Here is a 7,335-nt window from a genome sequence, read left to right as displayed (position 1 = left end):
CCCTAATACTATATATTTATATATATTTTATACTGTGAAACTTAATTTAATTTTAATTTTCAATAAATTGATTTTAATTGAGTTTGTACCTGTACTTTTGGATTTTATCCCTAATATTATTATTATTATTATTATATATATATATATATATATATATATATACATATAATATAAGAGTCAGTTGAATTAGGTACTTAAATTGAGGCACCTTGTTAGGTCGGAATAATATACACACACAACAACAATATTATGTAAACATCAAGCTTGGTACATAAGTACCAGCTGGATGATATTCGTGCAGTGTATGCAGACAATTAGGCCCAGCTGACAGAGGATATCTGTTCTTGAGCTATTTAAACATGTATATTAATTAAATACATGTACATTAAATTTACAAAGGGCAGTTTCTGAGACAGGTGAATAAATATAGATGAGTAACAGTAGAGGAGTGACATCTGTACTTCTACTGTTACTCATTTATATTTATATATATAGGGAGAGAGAGAGGGAGAGAGAGAGGGAGAGAGAGAGAGAAAGGGAGAGAGAAAGGGAGAGAGAGACAAGGGGAAAGATATATATTGCTATAGATATATACATTTACATATGTGTGTGCGTGTGTATATATGTATATATATGTAGATAGATACATTTCTTTTAGATAGATAGATAAATATATATACATCCATATTTGTGTATATATAAATATATGTATATATACAATGAAAAGAAGACAAAGAAAATTGTTTAACACATCTTCAATTATAAGTTACACATGTTTCCATATCATCTCCATTTGCAATGCGAATTTATGCGAAAATTCGAAAAGAAAAATTACGTAATATATGTGGTTTTATATGAATATATGTGGTTTTGTATGTGTATGTGTGTGTGTGTGTAGGTGTGTGTGTAGGTGTGTGTGTGTGTGTGTGTGTGCATGTGTTAATGTGTGTGTGTTTAGCATGAAACAAATACATATTGTTCTTTCCTTCAACTTATTGAGTTTTTTTGACGTGATCCATTGATTTTTCATCTTGACATTGAGATTTTTGTGAAATAATATGTGTTGCTCAAGGACGCAACTTGCCACCAGGAATTGAACTCACGACCTTACACAGACATGAAATTAAACAAGAAAGAATAATTATTTATTTTTTACAAATATCGAGTGGTTGGCGTTAGGAATGGCATCCAGCCGTAAAAACTCTGCCAAATCAGATTGGAACCTGGTGTAGCCATCTGGTTCACCAGTCCTCAGTCAAATCGTCCAACCCATTCTAGCATGGAAAGTGGACGTTAAACGATGATGATGATGATGATGATGATGATCAATATGAAGTTTACCAAATTCCTGGCTAGCAAACACCCCTGCTCAGTAACATAGTGGTCTCCACCTTCTTCCTCCACTCCCATCATGACAAGTAAGCCCATCCACCATTACTTCTTTATTCTATATATCCTGATTAAAAGGCGGTGAGCTGGCAGAATCGTTAGCATGCTGGGCGATATGCTTAGTGGTATTTCGTCTGCTGCTACGTTCTGAGTTCAAATTCCGCCAAAGTTGACTTTGCTTTTTCATCCTTTCGGGGTCAATTAAATAAGTACCAGTTATGCACTGGGGTCGATATAATTGACTTAATCCATTTGTCTGTCCTTGTTTGTCCCCTCTGTATGTATCCCCTTGTGGTTAGTAAAGAAATAAGAAACGTTAGCATGCCAGGCGAAATGCTTAGCGGTATTTCATCTGTCTTTATGTTCTGAGTTGAAATTCCACTGAGGTCGACTTCGCCTTTCATCCTTTTGGAGTCAATAAATTAAGTACCAGTGTGTACTGGGACCCCACCCTAAAAATTTCGGGCCTTGTGTCTTGAGTAGAAAAGTATATATCCTGATAAAATAGGATGGTGAAAGAACTTCTATGTAATTTGTGTCTGTGGATTTGACAAGAGTGAATCTGATTGTAGTTCAGCAGCATTATGAAACCATATAAATCCTCAGCCATATTGAAAATGATCCAACTACAAGAGCAGTGATTTTGAATAAAATTCTACATGAAGACGTGACAGTAGTTGAGAATCTTGCTTTTCAACCATGTGGTCTTAAGGTCAGTCCCACTGCATGGCATCTTGGGTAAGTGTCTTCCACTATAGCCCCAGGCTGATTTGTGAGTGGATTGATGGATGGAAACTGAGAGAAGTCTGTTGTGTGTGTGTGTGTGTGTGTGTGTGTGTGTGTGTGTGTGTGTGGTATCAGGAAGGGCATACAGTCATACAAAATCTACCTCATAAACTCCATCTGACCAATGCAAGTATGGAAAATGATGATGATGATGATGATGCAAGAGATGTGGAGTCTGCAAGCCACACTGGGACAAACTGTTTAAAATTCTATACGAGAGAGACATGGACACTGTAAACCACAATGAAGACAACCTGTTTAGGAGAGGAGGGACTCTGTAAAAGAATCTACCCAGCAGAGATATGGACCCTGCAAGCTGTGTAGGAGAGCAGCAACTCTCAATGGAAACTGTCATAGTGTTGAGGGGATACTTTAGTCTGGGCAGACAACCTCTCTTGTGTTGGTGGTATGATAAAATGTACCCATTTCATTTGGTGATACAAAAGACATCTGTGGAAGTGCTTTCAATGGTAAACATTTAGATTATATTATTCTAACAGACCTGCTACACACACACACACACACACATGCAATTTTAAACAGAATCAAGATCCTAAAACCAAGGTGCCATGTAAAAAGCATTCGTGTGGGTTCTGGTACCAAGTAAAAAGTACTAGTGCTGGTGTCACATGAAAAGCTCGGGTTATGGTGCTATGTAAAATACACTCAGTACACTCTGTGGAGTAGTTGGCATTAGGAAGGGTATCCAACCATAGAAACCAAACCAAAATAGACTATGGAACCTGGTTTGGCCCTCTGGACTTACCATTTTCTGTCAAGCTGTCCAAACAAAGTCAGTATGGAAAACAGACATTAGATGATGATGATGATGATGATGATGATGATCATGATCATGATTATGATGATGTTATATCAGGCATGGGAAACTTTTTTCAAGAACTGAGCTGTATGAGACATGGCTTATCATCTGGCAGGTCATACTGCTATAAAAAGTCAAGATAATTTTTTGTTAGTCACGCCCTTCAGAGAGTCCAGCAGTTTATGGTTTCTGACATGAAAGTTATCAGTAAGGATAAAGAGTGAGAGAGAGCCACCCACCTCCACTTTCTCCTCCCAAGTACTTCCTCTTAGTAGTGGGAGCTTCTGCCTTTTTCTTTTTCTTTGTTGTTTTTTTGTCTCGCAAGTTACATGGCAACTCCACTAGTGCCAGTGGCACAAAAGAGGCATCCAGAATACTCTGTAAACTGGTTGGTATTAGGAAGTACATCCAACCATAGAAACCTTGCCAAAGATGACATTGGAGCTTGAACAGCTTTACAGCTCACTGGTTCTGTCAAACTCTCCTACTTATGCCAGTATGGTAAGTGGACACTAAATGAAGACGATGATGTCCTTCATTAAAGATAGTAGGGTGTAATTTAATGGAAATTTAACTGGTATTTCTTGAAGGTAACACAATCACGTAGAAGTTACTGGTTAGTTTATACCAGGTAAAGGTGACCTTTTCCAAGAAGTGAGTCACATGAGACATGGCTCATCATTAGATTGGCTGCACTACTATAAAATTTCAAGGTAATTTTTCCTGAAGTGTGCTATTGACTGGCTTGTTCTTTAATATTTTGTAGAGGTAAGGTGTCAAGCTGGTAGATCCATTAGCAAGCCAAGCAAAATGCTTAGCAGCATTTTGTCTATCTTTATGTTCTAAGTTCAAACTCTGGCTAGGCTGACTTTGCTTTTGTCCTTTTGGGGTCAATAAAATAAGTACTAGTCAAGCACTGAAATCAATGTCATTGATTTACTACCCCCTCCCCAAATTGCTGGTCTTGTGCCAATATTTGATACAGGTGAGGCTTGAAGTTAAGATCACCATTGTGCAGCTACATATTCTATTTCAAATTAATTCCAAACTTAATTTTAATTTACTTGCATATAATTCCAACGATATATTTTCATTCTTTTACTGGTTTCCCCTCATTGGACAGTGACCATTGTTGTTCAGCCTGGTACTTATTTTATAAATACCAGCTCTATCTATATTTATCAAACGGCTAAATTATAATTTTAATATAACATTAATGTTACACCTGTAGACATACAGGGTGTTAGGCTAAATTTGACAAATTTTTACTTTTATTTTTCAGGAATGGCATGGTTTTTTTGATGAACAGTCAGCAGCATTGGTGAACATAAAAAGTAAAGTTGTAGTTGAGAAAAAGTTTGCTGACACAAAGGACTGGAAGCAATCTGAATATTGAAAAAGAGTTACCAGTATCATGATGCTTTGCACTGAGTATCAAAATGTTAACAGCATGACTGCCGCTCAATGCCTATTGAATACTGTAAGGTTTGTGAGATATAACATGGACAGGTGCCACAGAGACTATGAATCTGTAGCCAGCAAGAAGAGACACAGCCAGTGTTCTGATTGTATTTGCGCACTCAAATTCATCTTTGAACAGAGCCATAGACTCAACTCAAATGGCTATATGAAGCTGCTGCAGACTCTGGTCAATCCCAAACTGCAGAGAGTTGCTGCTGAATGGCTATATATGTGACAGCAGGATTTGGCTTTCTGCCTTCCTCCAAAAAAGGTCAGAAGTAGTTGTCAGAGAATTTCTATGACTTTACCAGCCCCAAATTCTGGCCTCCTAATTCCTGAAATTGTAATTCCATTGATTACTAGGTATGGGATGCAGTTGAGAAAGGCACCAATGGCTCTGCCATAAACACCAAGGCCAAGCTGGTGGCTAAGATCAAGGAAGTGTTCAAAGATCTTCCCAGGGGGCAGTGAAGAGTGTATGTTCCAGATTTCAGGGTCATCTTGAGGCCATGGTGGAAGCTGAGGGTGGCTACTTTAAGTAAACTGTTATGTCCCATCTGTAATGTAGCTGATATTTTTTGATTTCTTAGAATACTTAATTTTTAGGTGAGATATTGTGCTTTTTCCTTTTTATGCAAACTGTCAAATTTAGTCTGAATATTGGATAAACAAAGAGAAATACACAAACCTACATATCTGCAGTTTCAATTGACTAAATTTCACTCATAAAGTATAGGAAAAGTCCCTTGTCCAAGATGCTTCATATTGGGTTTCAGCCCAGAACTGCATGGTTGTGCAGCAAACTGTTTCTCCATACAGCAAAGACTATACTTATTTACATCAATGTATAAATTTACTAGGGGCAGATTTGAAGCTGAAGTAATTGTTGTCCACTTTGAGAAAAAATACCAACCACAGAATACAAAAGAAGAGAGGAAGACATGGCAAAGAAAAAGAAGAAATAAGAAGTAAAAAACAACCAAATAAAGTGATTGAAAAGTTGACCATCCAACTGCCACCCACACAAGTTTCTGAATAAGGCTATAAACCAAAGCCAGCACCTTAGATATTGCTAAACGATGTAAGACTATATGGTAGTAGAAAGAGAGAGAACATGAAAGAAAATTAATACCACAATTTTGCTTTACTTGGCATTAAAAGGAAAAGAAAGAAAAAAAAAGACAACAAAAAAGAAAAGGACAGGAAAAGGGATAAAAAATATGTCCAAGTTATTGATACCTCAGTTTCTCAGAACTGACCAATAATTGACTTTAACATAAACAGAGAAGTATTGATGACCAGATCATAGATATACAAGAAAAGACTTTGATCCCTAATAATATATATTATTATAAGAAGGTAAAAGTGACTATAGCTGTGTAAGTATGGTTTTAATGGATATAATGAACCCAGTAGCATGGTAAAATTGGATTACATTGACAAAATAATACATACACACATGCACATGCATGTGCACTAACATACACAACAAAGTGAGATTGTCAGTGGTTAATGGTAGACAACATGCAAAACTGAATATAATGAATATGGCAGAGTAAGTGTGTTTTTAATGGCTACAATGACTCCACCATGTGTATAGAACTCTACCAAGTTTTATACACATACATACACACAAATGCATACACATGCAGTAAGAGAGAAAGACAAATATGTGTGTGTGTGTGTGTGTGTGTGTGTGTGTACTCAAACACACACATGGGTAACTGAAAAAGATTAAGCACCACTGATGAGAATGTGTAACAGAAGTGAAAAATGAATTTAAAAATGCATCACATCAGCTGTTCCTCTTGGAATTTTCATGGTTTCAATGCCTTAGGCTATCTAATGCATCAAAACTACCAACATTCTAGAGAGACAGCTGATGAGGGTTAGTTTTTTTCATTTATTCTATCTATTATATTTATGCTTAATTATCATCCTCATTATTTCTGCTTAATTTTTTCTATTAACTTCTTTTGGATTTCATTTAACCACTGATGTACAAAGCCTCATTTTATTGCCTGTCAATACATGTATGTATGTATGTGTGTGTGTGTGTGTGTGTGTGTGTGTGTGTGTACATACATATCTATCTAAACACACACACACACACACACATATCATATATACACATGTTTGTAAGTATGTGTGTTTGTGTGTGTACGTTTTAGAAATGTAAATTGTCCCCTATTACTATCTATATTTATTCATGAAATTGCATTTTCGGATGATTAATCTAGGATGAATATAGTAAACTGTAGATGTAAATAGAAAAGATAGTGCATGTTTTTTTTTTTTTTACCAAATGAGGCAATATAGGATGTTTATTCAATATCATTTTCTATTACACATCTGGGAAACCTTGTGTATTTTAAAAGGTGTGATTTTGTGTCTGTGTTTGTCCCCACCATCACCATCACAACTGTTATTGGTGTGTTTGTGTCCCCGTAGCTTAACAGCTCAGCAAAAGAGACCAATAGAATAAGTACCAGGCTTAAAAAAGAGGTACCATGGTCAAGGTGGTGCCCCAGCATGGCCGCAGTGTAATGACTGAAACAAGTAAAAGTTAAAAGGTATAGGGGATAAAAATGGACATTTTAAAGTATAGTTATAGTGGATGTGTGTGCATGGCTACTTAGTAAAGAAGTTTGCTCCAAGCCTTATGGTTTTGGGTTCAGTCCAACTGCATGATATCTTGGAAAAATGTCTTGTACTATAGCCCTGGGCCAATTAAAGCCTTGTGAGTCAATATGGTAGACAGAAACAAAAATAAGCATGTCACATATATATATATATATATATGTATGTTAATGTGTGTGCATGTGTGTATGTGTGTGTGTGCGTGCGTGTGTGTGTTCGTGTGTGTGTGTGTGTGTGTG

Source organism: Octopus bimaculoides, chromosome 3 (assembly GCF_001194135.2).
Source record: "Octopus bimaculoides isolate UCB-OBI-ISO-001 chromosome 3, ASM119413v2, whole genome shotgun sequence".
NCBI classification, from domain to species: Eukaryota; Metazoa; Mollusca; class Cephalopoda; order Octopoda; family Octopodidae; genus Octopus; species Octopus bimaculoides.
Note: the sequence above shows the minus strand (reverse complement) of the source record.